Raw genomic sequence first — 26,941 nt, forward strand, 5'->3', positions numbered from 1 at the left:
GGATGGGTCTATTTCCCTTGTAGCTTGGGCTGATGTAGTCAGGGGAGTTAGGGGTCCTATTTGTGGGGTTACCTCCCTGGCTCCCTGTTTGGGATTGGCCCGAGGGCCTTCTGGGTTTGGGGTTGATCGGATTCTGTGCGGGAAGATTTTTAGGCCCCCCCATCTCCAGATCTAAAATGGGGGCAACCTTCACCTCCGCCACCTTAGCACTAGCAGGGGTGTTGGTTGGTTTGGGGCTTTTGCTAATATTTTTACTTTTCAATGGCTTCTGTACTTCATAGATGCACTTTGCTTGTTCAATGACCCAGTCTAGTGATCTTTTCTCATGAAAGTCCCTCACTAGCTTGGTCATAATGTACTTAGGGAGAGCATGAAAGAAGGTGTTCACAAATTCCTTACTGTCAGTATGCACCCTTCTAGTGGTCTGTGCAAGGGTGAGTTTCAATTCCTGAACAAATTCTTGTTGTCTTCCCCACATTGTAGGTTGTAGGCTTCCCTGCGGGCCTCTTGAGGGTTCCGATGAATAGAAAAATGTTTCAGGATGGCCACCCTATAGGTGGACGATCTGGAATGGTTCTGATCCTCCAGCCCTGCAAAGAAGCTGGACTACTCAGGGGAAAACGTCCACTTTACATACTGAATATAGCTTTGGCTGTCCTTCAGATGGAAAGTCGCAATCATCTGCTCAAATAATTCAAGGTGCACCCAAACCGAATATTTGGCATTTTTGTGGTAGGGCGTGATGACGCTCCTAAAAGCTTTTATTTGTTTCGGGGGATCCTGAAGTAAAGCCCTCTTAACTTTGTTGGCCTTTTTAGTTCTAGTCACCCTGGTCCACTCATCCTCTGACTCAGAAGCACTGCTACCAGAGGTGGCTATCTGGTCCTCTAGAATCTCCCGGAATCTGCTAGCTTGGGAATGGTTGGTAGAATGTGGCGGCCTAGTCTCTTGGGACCTGTGGCACTCAGAAGAGTCTTCTGACTCTTCCTTGCTCCCAGGATTGGTGGAGTACCCCCCACCACTGTCCTAGCTGGTAAGAGGTTTTTAGTATGCTCTTGGTGGTCCTAGTCTCATGGAATTCCCCACCAAATGTTACTGCCTGATCTCTTGGTAGGTTATGTTTCTGAGGATCCAGTTCTCAGATTCTCCCCTCACTGGAGTCTCCCTGATCAGAGAAGATGACCCCAGCACTTGGGAACCTGTACATAGATGCCTGCGCATTCATTTCTAGGAGGCGGTGACCTATTAGCTCCATATTTCCCATTGGGTTGAAGTCTACCATGCCCGTGGCATTAGGTTCATGTTAGCCAGTGGACATGGGGTGGCAGAGTCCATGGAATTGAAAGGGTTAAAGTCTCTGGTGCCAGGGTTCCTGAGGTTATGCTCAGGGGTTCCCCTCTCCCATCTGACCTCATCTCTCTCAGCCCCTACTCCCTGATGACATGCAAGAATCTGACCCTTTTGTTTTTCTATTAATGCCTGACTGGTCTCTATTAGTTGTTCCTGCGTGGCTATCTGTCTATGGAGCCTGTCATTTTTTTCACAGAGAGCCTTATTGTCTCTTTGTGCTTCCTGTCTGCATTGGGAGTATTGGGCCAATGTTTGCCGCAGGAGACGCACCTCCTGAGTCTGATCCCGATTGGCCTGATTATTCTTTGCCAGAGCATCTTCCACCCTCCTGGTGAGCTCTAACAGTTTTTCATAGTCCATTTTGAGTTCACCCAGTCCCTGAAGGGCCAGGTGATTTTCTTCCACCTTGGTTTTTAAATGGCTGACTTCCCGGCCTAAGGCGTCCCTTTCCTGAATTAGAATACCCCTCTGTGCAGCCAGGTCGTCCTTTTGTTTTCTAATGGCACATAATTTCTGGCGCTCCCCATCAAAATCTGTTTGAGTGTGGAGACCCTTCACTATTAATTTATTATTTTCCTCCTTCATTTCATCAATCTGATTTTCTAGGGCAACTATCTGCCCTGTGCAGGCTCTATTATAATTGACTTGCTGTTCCAGCTTTTGTTGGCTCTGTTGTAGCGAAACCAGCCTTTCTTGACACTCTTTTTGCAGTGTCAGTAATTTGGTATCTTGCTCTACCTTCTCTTGCTGCAGGAGATCCAGATCTTCCTTTACATTGGTCAGGTACTGTCTGGTTTCTCTCCCTAAATCTTAGCTCTTTTGTAGCTTTTGCTCTGCAGAGTCCAGATCAGTTTGGGTTTTCTCTAGGGATTGTATTTGCCGCTTTTCCAGATGTAGGTTTTCGTCATATCTTTCCTGTATTACTCCAATGTGGAGGTATAGGTAAGCCGCTATTCTGGCAATTTTACATTGCTCTCCTTTTACTTTTGGTGCCATATACAATTCACTAAGTGCCTGGTGTAATGGACCCTGGTACTGCCATGAATCTAATTCTATGGCAGTGATTTTTGTTTGATTTCCTGCAGCCAGACATTCTCATCCTGCTCTACCTATTCACACTGACAAACAATTTGTGCAGTGGGTATTCTTTTGCCATATTGTATTCCACTAAGGCCGCCATTCTGGAAATTTTAATTTCCTTCTGACTTATCTCAGGGTTGTTTTACTTTTGCAAAACAGGCCCAACTCCTTTGAGCATTTCTACAGCGTAGCACAGTGTGGTCGCCCAACAGGGTGCATGTACCCCGTCAGTTAGCACGCTGTGTTAGACTGTCCCAAGTGGTATTTCTAATTCAGGATCTTGTGATGAGCCCCGAAGCTGTAAGTGATTTCAATCCAGCACACACCCAAATCAAGGCCTAGCGTGTAATGCACAACTGAAATCCTTATTTATTTTTGTCTAAAAGTTCTTTATTCTGAATGATATACCACTCATATCACGCCCCTCTCCTGGAACCACTCCCCCTCCCCCCCGGGCCCACTGAACCAGGAATCAGGCTGGTTTGCAAAGTTAAAATATTTATTTATGTATTTACAATTTAATCACACTATGTTTTAATGGGTACACAATAATCACCAATGGGATGATGTAACACTGAATGATCTCTTTAATACACAAGGAGTAGAAGTGGGAAAAACAATTCAGCACATAAATAATACTTTTGTGTGTGTGTTCAGATCAGATAGCACTGTGGTTAAAGGTTACCCCTGCACAACCCTCAACCCCCAATAGGCAATGTAAAGAGTTAGGAGGAGAGAACAGGTTTTCAGGAATGGCAGAATCAAACAGAATATGAATACCACTTTCCCCCCAGCAACACAAGAGAAAACCGGAATTGACTGTCAAGCTGTCAGAATGGCTTTTAAAGTTATCCTTAGAATGGACTCGGGCAAAAACACCAAATATGGTAAGAATTACTGAAATTACTGTAAATTCTTATGGGAACCACTTTGGATAGTTGCATACAAACACAAGCAATGATTTAATACCAAGAAACAATTGGAAATCTTAAAATTCGAGTTGGAAGCAATCAAAAGCCGTTTTACATGTGTCCGAATTTCTAAAAAAAATGAAATTTGCGGCAAACTTTTCACTGCATGATAATCGCGATAACAGGAGAACCATATGGATTTGGAATGCAATTTAAAGCTGTGGGTGTTAGCTACAAGCAGAAGTTAACATTTTGTTTCTAGCACCAAAACTGAGGACGTTATGGATGTTTTAGTGGAGGTCGTTTTTTTGAGATAGGCGCAAGAATGGGAAACAGGAATCCACTTTTATAATGACAAAATGATTTCTCACACTAGAGGATGACTATGAACATAACAAATGCCCCACAGGAACACAGCCACTTGATCAGAATGACTGCCTGCTAAGGACTCGCCTTCTTCAGATGGGAAAAGATCAGCGCAAAGATAGTTTTAGAAACACTATTACAGAAGGAAGATAGAATGGTTTGGAAAGAGAGTTCAGACAATTCAAAAATACTTCTAACAATGCAGGTTCTGAATACAAGATAGGATGGGTTTAAGATAGGGATTAACTAAGCAAGGTACATATGCTAGTGACAGTTTGTTCTATAGAGACTCACTAGATATGTTTTTAAACAGAACCGTCAGGATTCTGGCCGGTCAAGATTCTGGTCAGGGAATTGGATCTGGTTCTAGGAATCAGCTAGGCACATTGGATTGGATCTGCAATCAGCAAGGCGCTCTGGTCAAAGCACAGCACAGGACTGAACTGGATCTGCAATGCACTCTAGTCACAGCACAGCACAGGACTGGATTGGTTCTGGTGATAATTATTTCAGCAGGTAAGCAGTACAGTGCAGCCTGGCTGTATTTTCATGCTTCCCCTTAGGTTTGTGGGGTTCTGGTTCTGGAATGTGAGGCCTAGCTGAAAATGGTTCAGCTATGCAATGGGGTTCTGCTTTGCCAAGTTTCTGGAGTCTGGAGCAAGGAAGATGTAGAGTTCAGCAGCAGGGTGCTCCGCCAGTATCAGGATAGTGGGTGAATCTGTCTGTCTGTCTGAGTGGTGAGCTGTCTCTATGCTATAATAAAGGGGTGTGTGGACTGGTTTAGCCTAAGCTTGCCCCTTTGACAGCTGATTGGGTCAGAGTCTCCTCTCTGCCCTGGTAGGCGAAGAGAAACAGTGTGTCACCTTTATGGTGTGATTTTATGAGGTATAGAATCCACCCCTAGCCCCTTGAACACAAAATCTACTTTTGGCACCATACATACTTACACATTGGTACCCTCTATAACAATCACGTTTACAGATTACAGATTTTATATAGCAGTTATCCCTCAAAACCCTGTAGCTGTGGGATCTTGCCTCGGCTTTTCACAGAACTTTGCCCTTTTCATCAGGAACACAATTACCAATTTATAACCACATTTCTACAAGTGTGTGCGGTTAACATGGGCATAAGTGTATAATGTTTCAGACTTCTAGCGAAAATTCATTTTGTATGCAAAATCATTGCATCCCTCAAACCATCTAATTGCAAAGGGGACAGCTGCCCCGCTCAGATCATCAAAGATGTGGCGCGAGACCTATCCCCCTTCATCTCCAAACTAGTAAACCTATCCTTCTCGACCAACTCTGTACCTAACAACTTGAAACAATCATGGGTTCTCCCCCTTCTAAAAAAACTATCTCTCGACCCTGCCATTCCCACCAACTACAGGCCCATCACCACGGTCCCCTTCCTGCTAAAAATCCTCGACAGAGTTGCCTACCTGCAAATTCAAGATTATTTAGAGTCCAATCATCTGCTAGGCCTGTGTCAATCTGTCTTTCGTCCTCAACACGGAACAGAAACTGCCCTTGTTGACCTCAAAAGTCAGATTGATGACATCAAGGACAAAAACAAAGCTGCTATCCTACTCCTCCTAGGCCTCTCAGCAGCCTTCGACTTTTTTGACCACAAAATACTCTGCAACCACCTCTCATCTGCTGCCCACTTCTCCCCTTATGCTGTCATGTGGATACAATCCTTCCTAGCCAACAGAACCATGAGAGTCTTCTCATCTGTGGCTGCAGCAGACCCCATCCCCATCACCTGCGGTGTCCCACAAGGGTCCTGCATCTCCCCCACCCTCTATAACATCTTTACAAAACCTCTCTATGATAAGCTGGACCATCTGGGTGTCATCTACACCAACTACGTAGATGACACCTAGATACTCCTCACCATCAGTGGCAACTACAATACAGATGCCACCAGGATTAACAAAATCTTCACCATCATTCAAACATGGATGGCCACACACGGCCTCTGCCTGAATGATGAGAAGACCGAACTCCTCCTAGTCGGATCCTCTAATAACTTACAGAAACTTAGTCCCGATTACTCCAACTTTATCATAGATGGCAACATCATCCCAGTCGTGAAAAATGTGAAAACCCTAGGCTTCTACCTCGACGCCAATACCAACCTCTCCAAACAAGTTAATATGACCGCCTCGGCCACCGCCTACACTGGAAAACTAATTAGGGTCTGCAGACCTTTTCTATCCACGAACAGCTGCCTCATTCTGGCTAGGGCCCTCATACAATCGAAGCTTGGCTATTGCAATAGCCTCTACCTTGGTGCCAGCCAAGCTATAATCAAGAAACTTCAGATCCTCCAAAATAATGCGCTGAGAGTATCATTAAATATTCCCAGGAGAGAGCACATCTCCCACATAAGAATATCCTGCAAATGGCTATCCATTCAACAAAAAATCGACTTAAAAACCCTCTGCCTTACCTACAAAGCCCTTAACCACCTAGCCCCCCATACCTCACCAACAAACTCACCTTAAAACTAAACACAAGAATCATTAGATCCTCTAATATTCTCTGCCTCACGGTGCCCAGATTCACCACCAAAAGAGCTAGCGGCTCGAGTTTCACTGTCCTCATCTTTGGAACACCTTGCTGCTGAATATTAAATTGGCCAAAACCTTCTAATTGTTCAGAAAATTAGTCATTAGTTGTCCTCTGGAGAAGGCAACCCTCAGATAGACTAAGCCTATGACTAACTGTATTTATTGTACATACCCTGAAATGTTTAATCGTGAAATCTAACTACCTGCTTGTACATACTGCATATGGCATATTACCGCCACAATTGTAAAATTGCAATCATTTTCTATATATACTGTAATTCTGTAAACATGTAACCTGTCCCTAAGCGCCCATTTACCCCTGGGTCTGGAGCGCTATACTAAATAAAATAAACAAGCAAACAAACAAATCACATTTTCTGCCATTTCTTTCCAGAACCTGTCGCACGAATTTGCCGCCTCTTGAAACGTGCAGCCAAAATTTAGATTTACAAATATGTTATTTTTATATTTTGTACAATTTTCACTGGCAAAATATAAGTCTTTTAAGCAAATGTTCTTTGTGAAGGTTCAGCCACAGGTGGTTGTTTATCTCTGCCTCTTTTTGTCTTCCTGCAGTTCAGAAGCAGTCTCCTCCCTGTTTGCTCTTAGCAGAGGCCATTTACGACAGTCCTCACAGACGCATTTCCAGAGCAGCAGCTGTTCATTGTTCCCTTTTGCCTCTGTAGACCAAGTTCTTTCCAAACCCTATAATTACCACTTGGGTGTGATTTCCTGGTGGTGGGAAAGGCCATCCTTCTGTGGAGAAACCTGATATTCCAGTTTGGTAGCTTTTAGCCAGGCTTGATTTAATTGTTAATTTTGTTGCATTTTCCCTTAGCTTAAATCAAACTTGGGATTTCAAAATAGCAGCTAGAATTCTGATTCAAGATTTTAAACCATGGGATCAAAACAATTACAAGATGGTTACTCTCAGTAACAGGCCTCTTAGATTGTGATTTCAGTTTATACATGTTTAAAATTTAATCAGGCAGGCTCTTGACAGCTGTCATCTCAGCAGTCCACCGCTGCACAGAGATTTTTGAAATCCACAGACAGGCCACTTTTGCTGTGGAAATCCCTTTAGGCTTTCAGCTTTTCAGGACCTTGCAAGTTCACAATGATTTCTTAAACTAAGTGAATTGTAGCACCCAGCAAGAATTGTGGATGTTTGAGGGTGTTTTGTACTGGCATTCTGCAGTCTCAGCAACAAAGAAAAAGGATTTAAGGCAAGATTTGGGGTTTTCATTTAGCAACACTGCTTTTTCCTTCTGTATTCCATGTTCACATGTTGTGGAACACAGTGACATATTCCAGGAGTGAGATTTCTGTTCCACCACTGACAACATGCATGGCAGATTGGGCAGCCATCTTTTTGTGCATAGCAAATCGCAATTTTCAGGGCTTTTTGTGCGCACAAGTGTTTCACTGCCATTTTGCTATTTCTGGCACCCTCATAACACAGTGCTGCAGCATAGCAAAGCAGAAGTGGGTTAAAACATCTCACACATGATTAGCTTCTTTTTGAGAAACTAAATTGCCTCTGCATTGGTGTGAAAGAAGCATCTTATGGGCCAAAGGAAGGCAACATAGCTTTTCAGCCTCCTAGCTCAGAGGAAGGGGTGGGGAGCTAACAGCCCAATGGGTTAATGGCCCCACCGACGGCCAACTTTCAATTGCCATCCAGCCACCAAGCTCCCAAATGCTGGCCCTGCCCCTGAAATAAGGGGCTGTTCATTTGAAGCCTCCTGCTTTCTCCTTGGGTTGCAATGGGGATCTCTGATTTTGCTGTTGGCTCTCTTCTTGGTCCCAATATAGATGCTGAACAATTGCACATAAACCCATCCCAACAAAAAACATCCTTATTCCCCGTAGCAGCAAATCCTATTCAGAAGAAATTGTCAAATCTCCAAGTGGCAAGATTCCAGCGCGGCTTTGCAACACTGTGTGCAAGGAGGCTTGCACTGCTGATGCAGCTCTGCTCTGTAAATACTTCATGTATTTTTAGGGAAACTTGCATTGATGCTGTATGTGATGTGCCTGCACTGTGTGTGATGAAAACCTATTCTTCTTCTGCCCTTGCTGTACCCTTTAAAGTGTGATGGAAACATCAGTGTGAAATGGTGTATATTGACAGTTTTGCACATGTGAGGGCCTCTACTGAATGGAATGGTGTATATTGACATATACAAACTGAATCTATTCAGTCTGAGGGCACCGCCTGAATGGAATGGCGTATAGTGACATGGGTACACGCTGAATGTGCTGAGTGTGATGGTGCCTCCTGAATGCAGTGGTATTTATTGACATGCATACCCACTGAATCTGTTCCGTGTGAGGGCATCTCCTGAAAAGAAATGGTATATACTGGCATGTGTGCACTGTGAATCTCTTCAGTGTGAGGCCACATCCTGAATGGACTGGTGTATATATTTGACATGTATACTTTCTGAATATGTTCAGTGTGAAATGGTGCATATGCACACTGAATATCCTCGGTGTGAGGGCATCTCCTGAATGCATGGTGCATATTGACATATACAAACTGAATCAATTCAGTATGAGGGCACCTCCTGAATGGAATGGTGTATTTTGACATGGGTACACGCTGAATGTGCTGAGTGTGATGGTGCCTCCTGAATGCAGTGGTATTTATTGACATGCATACCCACTGAATCTGTTCCGTGTGAGAGCATCTCCTGAAAAGAAATGGTATATAATGACATGTGCGCACTGTGAATCTTTTCAGTGTGAGGCCACCTCCTGAATTGACTGGTGTATACATTGACATGTATACTTTCTGAATCTGTTCAGTGTGAAATGGTGCATATGCACACTGAATATCCTCGGTGTGAGGGCCTCTCCTGAATGTATGGTGTATATTGACATACACAAACTGAATCAATTCAGTCTAAGGGCACCTCCTGAATGGAATGGTGTGTATTGACATGTATACACGCAATATCTGCTCAGTATAATGGCACTTCCTGATAGGAAAAGTGTATACCGACATGCATACACACTGAATCTGTTCAGTGTGAGGGCATCTCCTAAATAGAATGGTGTACAATGACATGTATATATGCTGAATCTTTTCAGTGGGAGGAGACCTCGTGAATGGAATATACATGCTGAATCTGTTGAGTCTGAATGGAATAGTGTATATTGACATGTATGCACACTGAATGTGTTTAGTATGAGGCATCTCCTGAAAGGAATGGTGTATATTCACATGTTTTGTCTTTTCCACTGTTATATGTTGTCTGCGCCCTTTACGCCCTTGGGTCATGTGGTGCTTGCTACACATATATCAAAGTAAAGTAAAGTAAATGTTTACACTGTGAATCTATCCAGTGTGAGGCCAAATCTGGAATTAAATGGTGTCTATTGATATGTATACTTGCTGAATCTGCTCAGTGTGAGGGCCCCGCCTGCATGGAATGGTGTGCATTGACATGTATGCACGCTGAATATGTTGCGCATGAAGGACCCATCTGAATAGAACAGTGCATATTGACATGTTGACTGAATCTGTTCAGTGAGGGCATCGCCTGAAAGTAATAGTGTATACTGACATGCATATATGACAAATCTGTTCCAAGTGAGGGCGCCTCCTGAATGAAGTGGTGCATCTTGACCTATACACCCGCTGAATCTGTTCAGTGCGAGGGAAGCGTGCACTGCCACGGCATGGTGTGCACGTTTGGGCAAGGCTTGCGCCGAAGAAGCCCACGCCCCACCTTTTGTTGTCAGCTCATCTTCGCCAGCCCCCTGGGCCAATCTTGGATCCGCTGCCAACGATGAGATTGGCAGGCTGTAAAAACAAGCTGCAGCATCTGCTTTCCACAGGAAGCCTGCCTCCGTGCCACCGGCGCGTCCACACCTGCCCACTTCACACGTTTCCTCGCCGGCATTGACACATTCTCGCTGACCCGAAGACACACCAGTCAGAGTCCCTTGGGGGGGGGGGGGGCGGACTGCAATGCAAGTTTCTTTCGCTTGCTATGCTCTGCTTTCCTGTGTCCCCCCTCTCCTGCTTGTCGTTATATTATGCGACTGTGGATGTATTTTCTGGTATAAGTAGTCCCCAGTGAGCATTATAAAGGAAATGACACGCCACTGGAGACAGTCATGGCCATGTAGAAGTATGAATCTGAAGGGCACACCGTCTGCCATAAGGGGCTCCGAGCTTATAACATTCATGCGCCCCACGGGGTGGGAAGGCGCTATCCTTCATAGTGCATGCTCGCTTGCAGACCTACAGCGATGCAGTGTTTTGGTGTCATGGTGCCTCTCATGCAAGATAGCACCTTCCAGGTGCTGACATGTAGAACTCATTTGTTACGCGCTAAGTGAAAATAACAGTATTCATCTGTTGCATGTTATCCGTGGCAAGTAAATATGAAGGAAAAGAGAGCCCTACTTCCCATGACATGTTTAGGAGTCAGTTGTTATTCTTCTCAGGGAGTTGTTTTTCACACTCTGCTAAATATTAGTGGCATCACAGCTAATTGCAACCGATTTCTGATGTCCCATCTGAGGAGGCACTGAGCTCCACCAAGATACCATGAAACTCCCATGAATCCTTTCATTGAAGAGGTGCATGCAGGAATGCAGTGCTTGACAGCATTGCAAAATACACAGAATAGGTCAAGAAAAGTTAACCATGACCTCGTGGTCTCGGGAGGTTAGCTCAGGGCCAAAGCGCTCGCCTTGGAAACACAATGACACAGAGCAACATGGGTTCGATCCCCGCGACCGCGCTTAGAAACCTCTGGGTCTTAAGCACGTTATTAATAACCTATCATATACATGCCTCCAAAGAGAGTGCCTCTGACGGCCCTGTTCCTTGACTATCCAGCATCACTTGCTGTCCTTAGTGCAGCACGTTCCATTGGCTGCCATGAGTTGCATGCATACAAGCTGCACAACGAGAACCTACTAGGCCCTAGTAACTAGGCCGCCAATATGCTGCTACCCCTGGTAAGGAAAAAAGTTTTTTTTTTTTTAAGAAGGTGTTTACGGGCAGTAGCGGGAGGTATGGCGACTGGGTGTGGCCACTGAGGCGGTGATCGTCAGCCAGAAGTAAAGGGGAGGGCATGACAGCACCCTCCTGCTACTGCCCAGCAATGTGGCACAAGGGAGGTAGGTGAGCGAGGGGGGAAATGCAGGTCTATTCACGACTCAAATTCTACAAGCAGCACGTCCACCCTCACCATTGAAGTGCACTCTTGAAAGTAAAACCGTGCAATTTAAAGATATGCAGTATCTTCTATGGTCGGGTTTCGTCTCAGGAGCAGTCAATCCAAAGTCGGAAAGACTCAGCTGACACAAGAAAAGGCTGAAGGTACTTGCAGTATTATACACCTGGGGACTTGGGAACAATACCCCAGCACTGCAGCACAAAGAAGCTCTAAGTTATCAAGCCTGCTGAGGGGACAGCAGTGAGCTCTGAGCCAGATCTAATGACCAAGGTGCTGAGACTGTCACTGGGGAAAGGAGTGAGCACTTAGACTCGGAAAGAATGTGTGTATGTAGATGTGTATGCACTCATGTGTCGGAAATAATGTGTGCATTTATATGTGTATGCACTTATGTGTCGGAAAGAATGAGTGTATGTATGTGTGTATGTACTTATGTGTCTGAAAGAATGTGTGCATTTATATGTGTATGCACTCATGTGTCGGAAAGAATGAGTGTATGTATATGTGTATGCACTCATGTGTCAGAAAGAATGAGTGTATGTATATGTGTATGCACTCATGTGTCAGAAAGAATGAGTGTATGTATATGTGTATGTACTTATGTGTCGGAAAGAATGTGTGCATGTAGATGTGTATGCCCTCATGTGTCGGAAAGAATGTGTGCATGTAGATGTGTATGCACTCATGTGTCGGAAAGAATGAGTGTATGTATATGTGTATGCACTCATGTGTCAGAAAGAATGAGTGTATGTATATGTGTATGCACTCATGTGTCTGAAAGAATGTGTGTATGTATATGTGTATGTACTTATGTGTCGGAAAGAATGTGTGCATGTAGATGTGTATGCCCTCATGTGTCGGAAAGAATGAGTGTATGTATATGTGTATGCACTGATGTGTTGGAAAGAATGTCTTTATGTATATGTGTATGTACTTATGTGTCGGAAAGAATGTGTGCATGTAGATGTGTATGCACTCATGTGTCGGAAAGAATGAGTGTATGTATATGTGTATGCACTCATGTGTCAGAAAGAATGAGTGTATGAATATGTGTATGCACTCATGTGTCTGAAAGAATGTGTGTATGTATATGTGTATGTACTTATGTGTCGGAAAGAATGTGTGCATGTAGATGTGTATGCCCTCATGTGTCGGAAAGAATGAGTGTATGTATATGTGTATGCACTTATGTGTCGGAATGAATGGGTGTATGTATATGGGTATGCACCTATGTGTCGAAAAAAAGAGTGTATGTGTATGCACCTATGTCACGGAAAGAATGTTTGTATGTATATGTGTATGTACTTATGTGTCAGAAAGAATGTGTGCATTTATATCTGTATGCACTTATGTGTCGGAAAGAATGTGTGTATGTATATGTGTATGCACTCATGTGTCACACTCATCATGGGAGTCATAGTCAAAAACACCAGACAAGCCCCAGGTGGCAGAATCCTACTCTCCAGGAAATGCTGGAACATTCAGATATACATCTTCCATAACATTTGAGCCAATGTAGAGTGATGAGAACCGGGGTGATGGGATCGAAGTGTCCTGTGCATGAAATCAGATGAGCAGCAGATTGGTGAAAGGCCTAACATTGGTACTAGGAGACCTCTCTGGATGCCACCAAGCAGAGCATTGTCATATTTCGGTACACGGACTGTGGACCGTGTTCCCTCAGCAGACTCTAAAAGAGACTGCCCAGAAAACACCACTCAGAGTAGACAGCACCATGAGGAGGGCACATGCATCATGCAGCGTGGCCGGAACAAGAAAGTGAGGGAGAAGGTACATGGATTTTCAGGCTGGGGCTGACAGGGAGTGCTTGAGGTGGTTGGGTGGGGAAGGGCAGTGGCCCAGTGGGGTTGAGGGCAAGGAGTGGCTGAGGGTCTGGGGCAGGGTGAGCAGGGGCAGATCAGAACGGGTGGTGGGAGGCATAGCAGAGTAGAGGGACAGAGGCGTAGGGAATGGGAATTTCAGGGGGTGAAACTCGCAATGGCAGCCAAATACCACCCATTGAAGGCAGCATTGTTTTCAATGGACAGGCTGAAGACTTAGCACCCATAGTTCAAGTAAGGGAGGATTAGAGTTTGAACCACCGAGCATAGAGCTGGAACAGGATGTGCTGCTTAATGTTTCTTAACAAGCTGAGTTGGAAGGAGGCATCTTTAAGAAAATGTTTGATGTAGAGGATGAGTTGAAGCTCATTGTTCAGGATGAAGCCAACACGTGATGCATTGCTGACTAGTAGTGCTCAATGAATGAGGTTAAGTTTAGGTTAAGTTTATGATGGTGGTAAGATATCCATCGTTGGATTTGTCTTGGGTGTTGTCAGCATAAGAGAGCTGACACAGCTGCCTGAAAGAATTCTCGTCAAGGTCTTGCAACATGTAAGCAGGCAATTGGAAGCAATGATTACAGTTCAACGATCTCTCTTAAAGTAATCCCTTGATGTTGATTGGTGCAAGAGATTCTCCCATACACATGTTCTTTTGGAAATAAAATAACAGCCCAGTTTCTCCCAAAACATAAAGTGCAGACTGAAAAAAAATGCGATCCAGAAATGAGACGAAGCTTGGATTTCCCCCTGTACCAGGGTGAGGAGGTTGTATAGTTTTTTCTCTACTTTTAGCTGGCCCCTAACTTTTTCTTTTTGATAATTCTCTCAGCCTGTCTCTAGGCCCAGCTTTCCTTTTTAATAGTTTCCTGTCTGGGCAGAATGACAGGTGCGCCTGCTCTCCGGTTTTTAATAAGGCTGCTGGATGCTGCTGCTGCCAGCACTTCACAGGGGCAGGAGCTCATAGCCCTGGGAGGTCACACTTTGTGTTAGAGCCGGATTGTGAAAGTTGGTTTGCAGGTGAGCCGGTGGAGGGCTGGCTGGCTGCTCCACAGTCGGCTTTCTCGGGTCTTTCTGATCTGGGAGACACCGAGACTCTGGTGCGAATGGTCAGACTGAAAAGGCTGTGTTGCATGGTGCTCACAGTCTCAAACTAAAAGCTTTCCCCGCCTAGAGAGTAGACTGTTAGGTTAAAAGAGAAATCTAGTGGCTGGAGATTAAGAGCGCTGTGTCAGAAGGAACACAATGAAATACCACATTTTCTTTAATTCGTTACGTTGCCCAAAATCAATCTCAAGCCGAATTCTGAAGTGAATAAAACCAAAATGGGAGAACGCGTCAATGTTGTGTTCTGCGCCATTACCTTCACAATAATAGCCTCATTCTGCTGAAACAAAAGGTTCTCTCAGGAGTTGTATCGGACCAATCGACATGGCATCTATTTTTGAGCGTATATTGATCGATCATATTTTTTCTTCTCATCTTACCTGAAAGTTCCAGACACTTACACATGCGAACGTCACAGGTCCGAAAACACCATCTTGTATCTAATCAGTGATCTATAGTCCTAATTCAAATGCCCTGGTGGCAATACATCATAATATGTGCCCAGGGATGTCATTTCACCAAAATGCCAGGGGTAGAAGAAGTGACATCACACAACCCTTGACCTCTAATTACATCACAGGAAGTGATGTCACTTGACCCCACCCCGAAGTGACATCAAGGAAAGTGATGCAACACAACCTTTCACACCTTGACAAAACAGGAAGTGGCATAAGATTCTTATGAACACTGCGAAAAATATGGTTACGATATAACTGTAGTGTGATATACATTTCATACAAGAATGGATCACCATATGTATCATTAATATCAGTGTGCATAGGCCCATAATACCAAGTCACCGTGAATGCAAGGAGACATCCAAGGCCATATGATAATGAGGTATTATTATATAACACTTAAGCTTAAGCGCTTTGTATAGAACAAATATACATACAACATCACCTAACTTGTGGCGGTGCTCATTTATCAACCTCAGAAGGATGAAAGGCTGAGTTGGCCTTGCCGGCGTTGGAACCTGCAGATCACATACACATTGCAGCAGAGAGTGGCTCAACCCACTGAGTTATCTTACCAGCTATCATAAAACGTGTCAATTCATGTCTGAATGTTCTCAAAGTCAGAAAGCAAATTACACTCTGTAGTGGATACCATCCAACTGATAACAGATTTAACAACAGGCCAGTTCATCTGCAGGTCTGGTCCAAAAGTGGCCACATGTCAAGCCTGTGTGGATCTACTGTTCAGGCTTCAGAGGTTGGCAAAATATATACTAATGGTAGGGTTTGTAACTGTATATTAAAGAATTTTAAATAGCGCACAGAAAGCAGCACACTCACATGGCATCCCGAACTCTGGACACTCGTTACCTCCTACATGCAAAAAAAAAACTGAACAGCATGCCATGGAGATAGGAAAGAGAGACACATTTAAAAAAACATTAATTGTGGCACAATGAAATCAAGGACCACTTTATGTGCTATGGTCAAACGATTCTACACTGTACACAATCTTTTGGGCACAAGGATTTGGTCAAGTGACCGAGGACACTGAGATTTAATGTCTTGTGATGATCGTAACAGAGACAACGGCAGAAAAAAATATACTATAACTGAAATTTGTGCAAAGGAAAACTACATAGTCCAAAATGGATGCTTATTCTAGTCTAATTGCTTTTTGGAAGTTTTTCTCTGCATTCTGAATTTGAGGGGTTCAAAATCACAGCTGAAGTGTGCCTGAAATAAACCTTTAATGAGTCTAGCAATTATTGTATAGAATTCCAGAAAGACAAACTATTTGTTATATCTATTCTTTCTTGTTCAGGGTCACTGCTCAAGGTTTTACATTTGTGGAACCCCCTGTTTCTTTTTTAAGAGGCCTTAACAAGAAAGCCAGCCACTCCAGAAACAAAGAGCCACAAGGTGCTGGCCACGGCCCATGAACTACAAGTTTAAAAAACAATGTTTTAGGGTAAGCAAGGGAGACCACAGGGGTAGCAATGAAGATCCCTGATGACCCCCAAAATGATGTCCCTGTATGTGCCTCTCATGGTGACATCAGCATGTCAATCTGCCATGTTACACCGTTTATCACAATGTCAGTGCAGGACATCGACAAACGTCTTCTTTACGCAATGGTTTGGCTTGTCTCCATGGAAATTGCAAGATGCCTCTTCGATCAATAAATATCAACAGACCCTTGAATCTTGACAACATTTGAGTTTCTCCTTCCTTTGTGTTTGTCTATTTTATTTCTAGCCTTTAAATACTCGTTATTTTTGCTCTCCTCATCAGCCGACTAGCACACATACAACAGAAAAAGGTACTTCCACTACTCTAAATGACTTTTCTCCACACACAGTTTACATTTCAATAATTATGTAATAGACAATTGTGTTTGCTAAATCCACATATATATGAAATAAAAGAAACTTTGGTAAGTAAGTTGTTTCATGTGCATATGGTTACTATTCATCTTTGTGCCTAATGCTGTTTTGTTTGCACAATGTGTTTTTTAAAATTTAAACCAGTGTTCTTTTTTACAAAATTGACTGTACGCTTTTTTCTTAATTGAGTTTGTTGTCTTTCCTCACTTTTTTTCTAAATATTTGAAAAAGAACCATATATGTATATATGTATTTAAAATCTAAATAATATATATTTTTTCAACACAATTACAATCCTCAAACTTTATGGCAGGGGTTCATGTATGAACCGGAATACACGGATGAGGAAATGCTTGAGAGGGGAAGCCAGCAACAAAATATTCAAATGACTGATAGTTGTGATGATCATTCACAACATCCTGATGCTCATCGAATGGAAGGCGTTTCCACTTGGTGTGCATACTCTAAATGTTAATTGATGCCAAATTTCAATGAAAATACTTGCTCGTGTGAAAACATAACATGATTGGCCTACATTTCCGAAGATGAACCTCCACCACTATGTGTGACCCAGCAACGAAACTTCAGAACAGCCTACCTTACATGTTCTATGTTGAGAATTATAATAGTGCTGATGCACAAACTTGTTGGTACCGTTCACCCTTGTGTTCCTTGCAATATGTAAGTATTGTGTTGCCTTTTAATTGCACCAACCTTGCAATGTTGACTTCTGTATTAGCTTGCACTGCTATTGTGATCTCATGAGTTCACTATATTTATATTCACACATTTGTTACACTTATGCTGAATCAATCAATCTTGTTGTTTGGTGAGTGCTCAAATGTCTTTTTCACAAGTATAACCCACCACAAGAAAACTCCAATCGAGCTATTTATTTCCCTGCAAATATAAATGCGCATACAATGTTTTTTTTTTAAAATATTTGACTTTGAACTCCGTATCTCAAAATATATGTTTTTGATTTTCTCTGTATGACAACTTTATCAAAGTTATGTTACACAGCTACTCAATTAGTTCAACAAACTATTTCTCTATTATTTACACAGATGGTAAAGGCTTGTGGCCTATAGATTGTACATCTGGTGGATTCATGAAAGATTGGGAATCCGTGTTCATCAGGTCATACCTGCCTGTGTCATAAGAGCCATCCGGGAGGAATTTCCTAGTGAATCGGGGGAATATACTGCATTTGTACTGACATAACCAAATCCTAATCAATGTAACCACTAGTTCTTATTATCATTCTATTATTTCTTTAAACGTACTGAAAATACACAATTTGATATTTTATTATAATGTGCATACGTAAAATAACGTTCAAACAACTTCATGTACTCCTATCCCCTGCAAGAACCCTTTCATATCTTTTGAGGTGAATTGTACTCCATCACCAGTTAAAGGATTGCTGGGAAATCCATCTATTTAAAAAATGTCATCCAAAAATGGTACAACCACCCTTGAATCTGCCTCTTGAACAACGTTGGTCTCCAAACATTTTGTATAAAAGTCAACCAAGACAAACACATATTGTTGTATGCCGTCCCTCAATTGGGCAGTTCCCTAATATATACAATGAGACACAGTCCCAAGGCATCCTCAGAAAATCCAGCAGCTTAAGTGGCTGCCCATATTTTCTAATAACATTGTCTGAGGCAAAGCACTTTCGCACTCCTTGTTTAATTCCTTCACCTCTTTGTCTAGTACTGGCCACCAATATTCTGCCCTTACGTGACCGTTAGTCTTCATCATCACCAAATGTCCACTATGAGCCCACAAGAAGCTATAACTCTACTAATCTCTTTCTTACATCTTACACTGTGACTTGAACGCAGGACATCACCATCGTCCACACTCAATTCATATTTGACTCTGTTAAATTCCCCCAAACTGCACTCACTTTCCAATCCGACCAATCATTCCTGACCATATAAACACCCTATACAATTAACCATCTTCCCTGTTAGTTTCTTCTCAGTCAACCAGAGAAATGGTGTCCTGACACACCAAAAACACCTCTTGTGAAGATTCTCCATTTCATTTGCCACTTGACCCTCTCCTGTGCCATTTCAGGATAATTAATCAGCAATTACATTCTCTTTGTCAGACTTAGAAGTCAGGCCCCTGAAGTGAGGTAACCCAATTTGCAATTATGCGTGATGTTCAATCAAGTCCCTTTGATGTGAAGACCGACACCAAAGGCTAGTTGTCACATAGACTGATAAACTTCCTGCCCCAGAGAAATGCTCCAAACCTTCTTATGGCCCACAAAACACATAAAGCCTCCTTTTCTATAACAGAGTATATGGGCTCAGCACACTTGAGGACACTAGATGCAAATGCAAAAATTCTCTCCACTCCCTTGTCTCCCTGAAAAAGTACAGCACTTGCATCTTTCATTATGTATGTCTCGTTTTCAGTGTCAAACAAATTCCTGTTCACACACTTCTGTCCATGCAAACTTTGTATCGTTTTTGCTCAGTGCCCTGATATTTTTGCACCCATCAGAAAAATTACTTATGAACTTGGAATAATAGTCAATTACTCCAAAATATGAAAATATTCCCTGCCTATCTTTTGGAGGTTCACGTCCAATGATGGAATCCACCAGACTTTCCTTGGGCGAGACACACTTTCCATTTCCAGTTCGCTGAAACAACATATACTCATCTGTAGCGTGAGAAATGCACTACACAATTTTCCTAACACTACATTTGATTTGTCATCATGTTCCTTGACAGTTGTTCCTATCACCAATATGTCAACTTCATAAAAGATCACACCTTTTACTCCAAAAAGTATTGCTTTCATGACACTTTAAACAAATGCTACTGCCAACATAAGGCCAAATGACATTCTTTTAAATCTATATGTCCCTTTGTGAGTAACACATGTTGTGGGGTCTCTTGAGTCAGGATTTAACAATACCTGGTGGTAAGCGGAGGCAAGGAACTGTGGAAGTCAAAGGCAGGCCAAAATGGGGAAGGCCGTGTGGGAGACCACAGGCAGAGCCATAGTTTTGGGCCAGGGAATTAACAGACCCCGGGGAGTTGTGCAATTCTAACTCTCTTACTGTCAAACGCTTCTCCAAGCAGAGAGTGGGGGGCTGGTTTCTCTCCTCGGCTTGTGCCTCTCTTTGGAACATCTGCCCTGTCCCTCTCAGGCTTGAGACGGACCTTCTTAAATTCTGGAAAATGCTCAAAATTCTGCTCTTCTCTACCTCTTTCCCTCTTTCCCTTCCCTGCTAATCACCCCACTGACACTTTGACTTAGTCATCATGAAACTCACAGGCTCACAGTCCCTTCCTCCCAGTCAATTCCAGCACCCCTCCACTCCCAATGCACTGCCATGCTGGCCCCTGCTTGGTGGCTCCACATCCCACCTTTGAGAGTTGCTTGCACCAGCACTTAGCCTGAGGTCCTCCTCTTGGCTACCCTTAGCACTTCCCTCCTTGGCCCTCCTCCAGCACTTGTCCACTCCACTGTTTCCCTTCCCCACCCCTTCCCCTGCACTTCTCTTCAATGCACTTCTACAGCCGAATGCCACACGGCCTAGTAAGACCACAACCAGATATTACAGTGTTTGCCATTGTTATTATTTCCCTTGTTCCCTTCCCATTTTGCCTTGTGGCACTTTGAAACACAATTATATTGTATAAAGTGACTTACAAAGGCGGAATTAAAAGAAAATATATATATTTGATTAATAATAGAGATGTTGTTGTACCAAATAACTTTGATAGTGAGATTGATTACCTAATTGATGTAGAGTTAAATTGAGTTTTCAATTGATTTAGAAAAATACATAGATGGTATGAAGGCACACACAAGGCTGGCAGTACTTGCTCACAATGAGAATGTGTGCTGTGTTACAAATAGTGTTTAGCCAAAAATAGAAATGGGTGGCTAAAGCCAGTATTACAATAGATGCTTTTTGACATTGGAAAAGCTCTGACTTTGGTTCTGTTGGCAGGGCACAGTTTATGGCGAAGAACATTGCAACTGTAGAGCGTCCTCCAAAGTCTGGATTGTGGTAAAGCTAATAATAAGATTCAAGTAAAGTGGTGTGGTTGAATTCTTCTAATTGTAAATATTTGTATTCATTAATCATTTTTATATGTTACTAATACATCTATTTGTTATTCTCAAACTCACATGTTTTTTAACTAAAATCACAAACTCAATTTTTAAAAAATATTTACTTTATAATTGTTATATTGGGTCTATTTTCTGTCCCTGATACATTTTGAATTTGGTTATTTTCCTTATTATTTTCTCTTTGTATAAATTTCTACATTGTTTAAACTTAACTTTTTTCATATTTTTCAATGTGTAAATGTTTCCATGTGAAGTATCTTTCTCACTCTCTTGTTCTCGCTCGTTGTCTATATAATTTGTTTCAAATCGCAAAATCACTTTTTCTCTACCTTTATTTATAGTTTTATGTCTCTTATTTTCATTATATCTATATATATATTCAGTAAAAAAACTTTGTTAAAGGGACGTTATGGGTATGTTGCGCTACTAAAACCTATGAAATTCAGTGAGAAAAACGTTGTTAAAGGGACGTTATGGTTCCAAGTAAAACAGAAAAACCCATGAAATTTGCCAGTTATGGTAAGCTAAGATATCATAACTCGCGTGACACCATGCACTGCTAAGACGAACACCCAAGACATCAAAGATGACATCACAAATGTCATTGGTGACATCACTGATGACATCACATGCACATTTACTTTTCATGAAAAGTCTGTACAAGGGGTTCTCATTGTAATGTTGATAAAAAAGTGTCAAGGTAATTGGAATAAATATCATGAGGTACGTAGTGCATAAAGCAATGTAGTGACACAAATAGCATTCTATTATGACGTTCTTTAGTATACTCAGATACTCATGTAGAAACACAGGCATTGTGTGGAGCATACATGATGAAGGAGCAATATTAATAATCTTGCCATGTTGAATTGTAAAATTATAAATGCTTTCTTATTAGAGTTTTGCGTACTGTGAAACATTTAATAAGTAGCTAATAAAACCCAGTTACTACATAATTGCATTATTGTAAACAAAACAGAAACAGACAACAACACATACAAATATGAACATATACAGAGTAAATGAAGTAAACAAAAAAAGAGCACTATTACCAGACAATCTTCATAACTGATTATCTTCATGCACAGAAATGATTGCTCTGCTTTAAAGCTACTATTTCCCTATGTACAAGTATCACATAATATGACTGGACCCTAACGAAAGTGATGTAAATACAATGTATACAAATATGAGCATAACCAGGGAAAGTCCAGTAAATAAAAAAAAACAGTGATGATAATCTTACTGATCATCTATACACATACAAAGCATTGCTGTCTGCCAAGTCTGTGTTTTCCCCTATGCACAAGTTTCATATGCTGTGAGTGAACCCCAAGTGAATTACCGTAAGAACACATTTGAAGTATAAGTCTACAAATATAGTACTTTTTGAATTTTTAGTTCCTGCCTCTTACTGGTCTAGATATGTCAGTAAATGAAAAAAGAGGGAGACAGACATGTGATGTCATCATTGATGTCATGAATGACATTTGTGATGTCATCTTTGATGTCCTAGGTGTTAGTCTTAGCAGTGCATGGTGGTGGCGCAAGTTATGGGAGCTTAGCTTACCATAACTGGAGAATTTCAGGGGTTTTTACGGTTTTAATTGGAACCATAACATCCCTTTAACAAAGTTTTTTTCACTGAATATAGATATAGACAATATAAATTTGATAAATGTTTCCTAGGATTCCCTTACCTTATATACATATAACATAGAACATACAGAACCCCCTACCTGCGCTAGTGGGTCTGAGGTTTGCGAACCATGCGTATGTTCGTGGACGGACTCGGTCAACATCAGCACTATCCAAAAACTCAGGGGGTATCTTACATTGTTGTATCATGCAATTAAAACACTGAACATGTCCAAAACGCAGCACATAAATACATTACATTCAATAATAAATAAGAAGTGGAAACTGTATATGTAAGACAACAACCGTCCAATTACATAACATATGCAACATAATGCAATGTACTAAAACAAAATAAATATGCCTTGTCGGGGTGATTATCCCGGGGGCCGGCAGAGCCAACCGCGGACCTCCGGGCAGGGGAGGCCCCAACTCCTTCCTCGTCCCAGATGGAGTATGACACACGCACACAAGGAGCAAGGCAATGACTGCTGTTTATTAAAGTAACGGCAGGGATACGCTTAGTCCGTATGCATCCGGAGAAACTCTCATCGTTAGTGGAGCTCGCAGGCCCTTTTTACAGCAGTATGACGCGCTACTTGCGTCACCTGGGAAAAATCATCACAAAACCTGTTGCCACTTCGGATTGATTCCCCGAGTGGTAGGGTTAGTATATGTCCCCTATAGGGAGAGATGTTAGTGGTGGAGGACAGGTCAGGTGGTATACTTGGGCTGTCCCTAACAGTTGCTACTTTGGAATTGTTACAAGGGGACTCTTGGTAATTGGCTAGGAGTAATGGCGTCAGTAACAAGCCCCCAGTTTTCTGATTGGTTCTCCCATGGGCCCCGAAGCCCACGGTGTACCTGACATTAGCAACAATGTGCAACTATGTGTTAGTGCGGACAATGGACAGGTATGCTTATGGGCTGGTGAGCAGGTGTTTCCCATCGCTGTAGGTGTCCATCTTTGCCGCTTCGTTGTTGCAACCTGTGTCTCAGACGTGGGGCCCTGGCGGCTTCTCTTCTCGTAGGCTTGGCATCTTGTAAGTTCGGCTTGGTCACGTGTGGAGAGACCGTAGCTGGAGCAGAATTATGAACATTAGATTTTGTATTCTGTCTCTGAGGGCTTGGCACCTGCAGGTGTAACCTTGGCGCTAGGTGCGCGGCGTGTGGGTTGCAACATCGTGGCCTTGGCTGTGGGCTCTCGCTAGGGGCTCATTCTGCATGGTCAGAACTTGTATTTTGCTCTGGGAGGGTTTTCGTTTGCGAGGCTCCTGCCTGGGTACTCTTGCTTGCGGCCTACTTGGGCCTAGTTCCTGGGTGGCGGTACATAATCCATAGTATGGAGGTCAGAGTGTCACAGGCAGCGTTGGATATACATCGTGGTGTCCTCATAGGGATGGGTGGTGAGAAAAGCGTCAGCAAGCATGTACACAAGCTCTTCAGGCGTCTTGCATTTCTGCGGTGCGGTAGAAGGCCTATGTGAAAAATTCCAACGATGCATGTCTGTGGGTGTGACAGTCCGCTGCGTCGTAGCACTGAGTATGTTCTTCGTGTTGGTTGGTGTGTGAGTGACCAGTGTGCATGGTGGCACGTGTGTTCTTGTCTGTTGGCTATGTCGTCATGGCATCTCTAACGATGTGAATGCTCATGGCTGTTGTTTTAGTCGTGCTGATCCATGTCGCAGGCGTTGGTTTGAGCATGGCGTGTTGGTGGGCATAGTCCTCGTATGTGTAGGTTTTTGAACCAGGGTACTTTGTCATCTGGTAAGTAGATGAACCCCCCTCGTGGGGGGTGTCTGGGCTGTGATCCCCTAGGCCATGGTCTGGATGAGATAAGGGGGAGGGTGTTAATCCATTCTCCCACTTCAGTCCCCTCTCTGGTCGACTTGTCGACCACAAAATCATCCTTTTCCATATCTCCTTTCACTCGCCATACTTTAGTTATTCCGGCAAGGTGCCCATAGTGGTTGACATGATCTTCAAATGACCAATACATGTAAACGCAGCCGCCACCAGGTTTGCAGTATACCCATCTTCCAACATAGCTCCTTGGGTTCTCCACCTTCACAGATGGCGGATCTATGTGATTATCAAGTATCTGTTTGCGCAGCCTTTCCCATTCCTGTATGATCATGTCTGTGTGCTTGTCATCATCAGATGGCAGTAAGGCGTGCATGCCGACCATCTCCATTATTTCGTCCGTTGCTCTTCTTCCTTTCCATAACCTCATTCCAATCAATATAGCCACTGCCAATATAATGCAACCTGCTATTAACTTCAGGCCGTCTGATAGCCATGAAGGCATCCATGACCATAGGAAGGAAAACCAACTGCCGTCTCCTTTTACTCCTTTATTTTCGTCAACCATTTTTGAGTGCATCAGGGCTAGTTGTGATACTGCTTCAGTAAGTGTTCCATTGTCTGCGTCATTAGCAGGGTTTAATGTGCAACATGATTGTCCAATTTTCACACAAACTCCTCCTTGCATTGCTGTGAGGATGTCCAGCACATATCTATTTTGTAGTGTTACCATTCGTACTGCCCTCAGTTCTTCTTTTATTGCATTGAATCCATTGACGGTTGAATTCATCGTCATCATTAGCTCCCATCGGGTGATTTGGAGCCATTTTGCATTTGCATATGCCTGTAGTCCTGGATGTATTTTTGATGAGCAGAACATTGCTGCTCTGCTAAATAGTCTGTGTTCTGGTGGGATGGAAGTGAGCGCTGTTTCCCATGTTCCCCATAGGTAATTTCCCGTTAGAGGTTCTCCTTGTCTTTTCACTCTCGACAAAATGTTAGTGTCGTCTTTCTCGTCACCTTCTTCAACTTGCACAGATCTTTTCCTCCTTTTATTACCTTCGTCCATTTTGGGGAAGTTGACAAAGTTGTCATGTTTCTGAGGCACAACCAGAGATGGTACGTTGACATGTACCATAGTGCATATTCCATTCCATGATGGAGGTAGGCTGTGGTATGCTTTATCCCCGCAGGCCCAATAGTGGTCCATTAGAACAGCAGTCCCGGCACCCCCCTCAGGTATCAGTATTGTTATATTACAGTTGTTGTTACTTCCAACATCTACATCGCTGTTGTGTTGATAGCACAGTGTGGGTGCAGTTAACGGCAGTATAGTTATTGGGTCTTCGTCCTTTTCCAGCCACGTCAACAGTGGTACATGTTTCACCCACATCATCCAACATTTGTCATTGTGGTCTTTTATTGAGTTAATATTTTCTCTTGTTACCATATTGCTCCCAGTCACTCCTATTTCCCATCCTTCATTCGTATATATTTTCCCAGATTTTGTTTTTAGAAGTCTTTCCCAACACCCTTGTTCACCAGCAATTTCGCTGGCATACCAATCACACGGCAGGTATTTTAACGTTACTTTCTTTGTTTCTCCTTTTTCAGGACCATCCGTCATGTATCTGAAACCTTCAGTATGTAGGTGTTTGCTATGGTACATCAGATATGTCTTGATGAAGTTATTTTCGTATGGGTATGAGTCCCTTGTTACCCATTTAAGTGATACCACTGTCCCTTGAAATCGTCCTTTCATTTGGAATAATGCCAAATATATCAGGAATTCCACTGTTTTTGCAGGTACTTCAGTAGCTACAAATGTCCTCGATGCGCTCATAGCGTATGCAATCAACGAGCACACGTAACAGTTGTCCTTAGTTGTCTTCTTACCAATTTTGGTCATGTGCTGATACCACATGTTATTCGAGACGTGTGCTGAATCTGTGAGATATGTGTCAATCCACTTACTATATCCATATACGCTACGTTTAACCCTATGTCCATCACCTCTTGTCTTACTTGTACCACCTGACACCATACCTGTTGCAGCAGAGGGAGGGGGTATGTTAATTTTGGGTGCGGCCACAATTCGAGAAGCATAGCGTGACTGTCATGCCCGCGCAGCTGGCACACGCATTGGCAACCATCATGGACTACTTGGTACTCATTTATCCTCCTAAAACTCCTTGAACAACTCCTTTTCATGTCTTGGTCTTTTATTTCCATTTGCTCAACTTTGGTTCTTTCTTATTTCATTCAATTAACTACATTTACCATAATGCACCTGGCTACAGTCCTCAATTCCTGGCTATTCTCATTCATCGTTATTGGGACCACAATCCCCAGAAGCCCTAGCGGCCAGTGCTGCTTCCACCTGCTCAGGACCAGAGAGGGAGGAGGCAGATTGTCTTCAGGTGTGCTGCCCAAGGTGCTGTCAATTAGCCTGCCTCAGAACAGGGCAGGGCTGTATATAAGCAGCTGCATGCAGGAGCATAGAGTCTTGCATCTTGAGATCTCCTCGTTCCTGTTTGTCTTGACCCTTTATTTTATTATGTTGTTCCTGTTGCTGCATTATCCTGTTTTGATCCAGTGCCCTTTCCCG

This window comes from Ambystoma mexicanum, chromosome 1p (assembly GCF_040938575.1).
Source record: "Ambystoma mexicanum isolate Mex_15411 chromosome 1p, UKY_AmexF1_1, whole genome shotgun sequence".
Taxonomy (NCBI): domain Eukaryota; kingdom Metazoa; phylum Chordata; class Amphibia; order Caudata; family Ambystomatidae; genus Ambystoma; species Ambystoma mexicanum.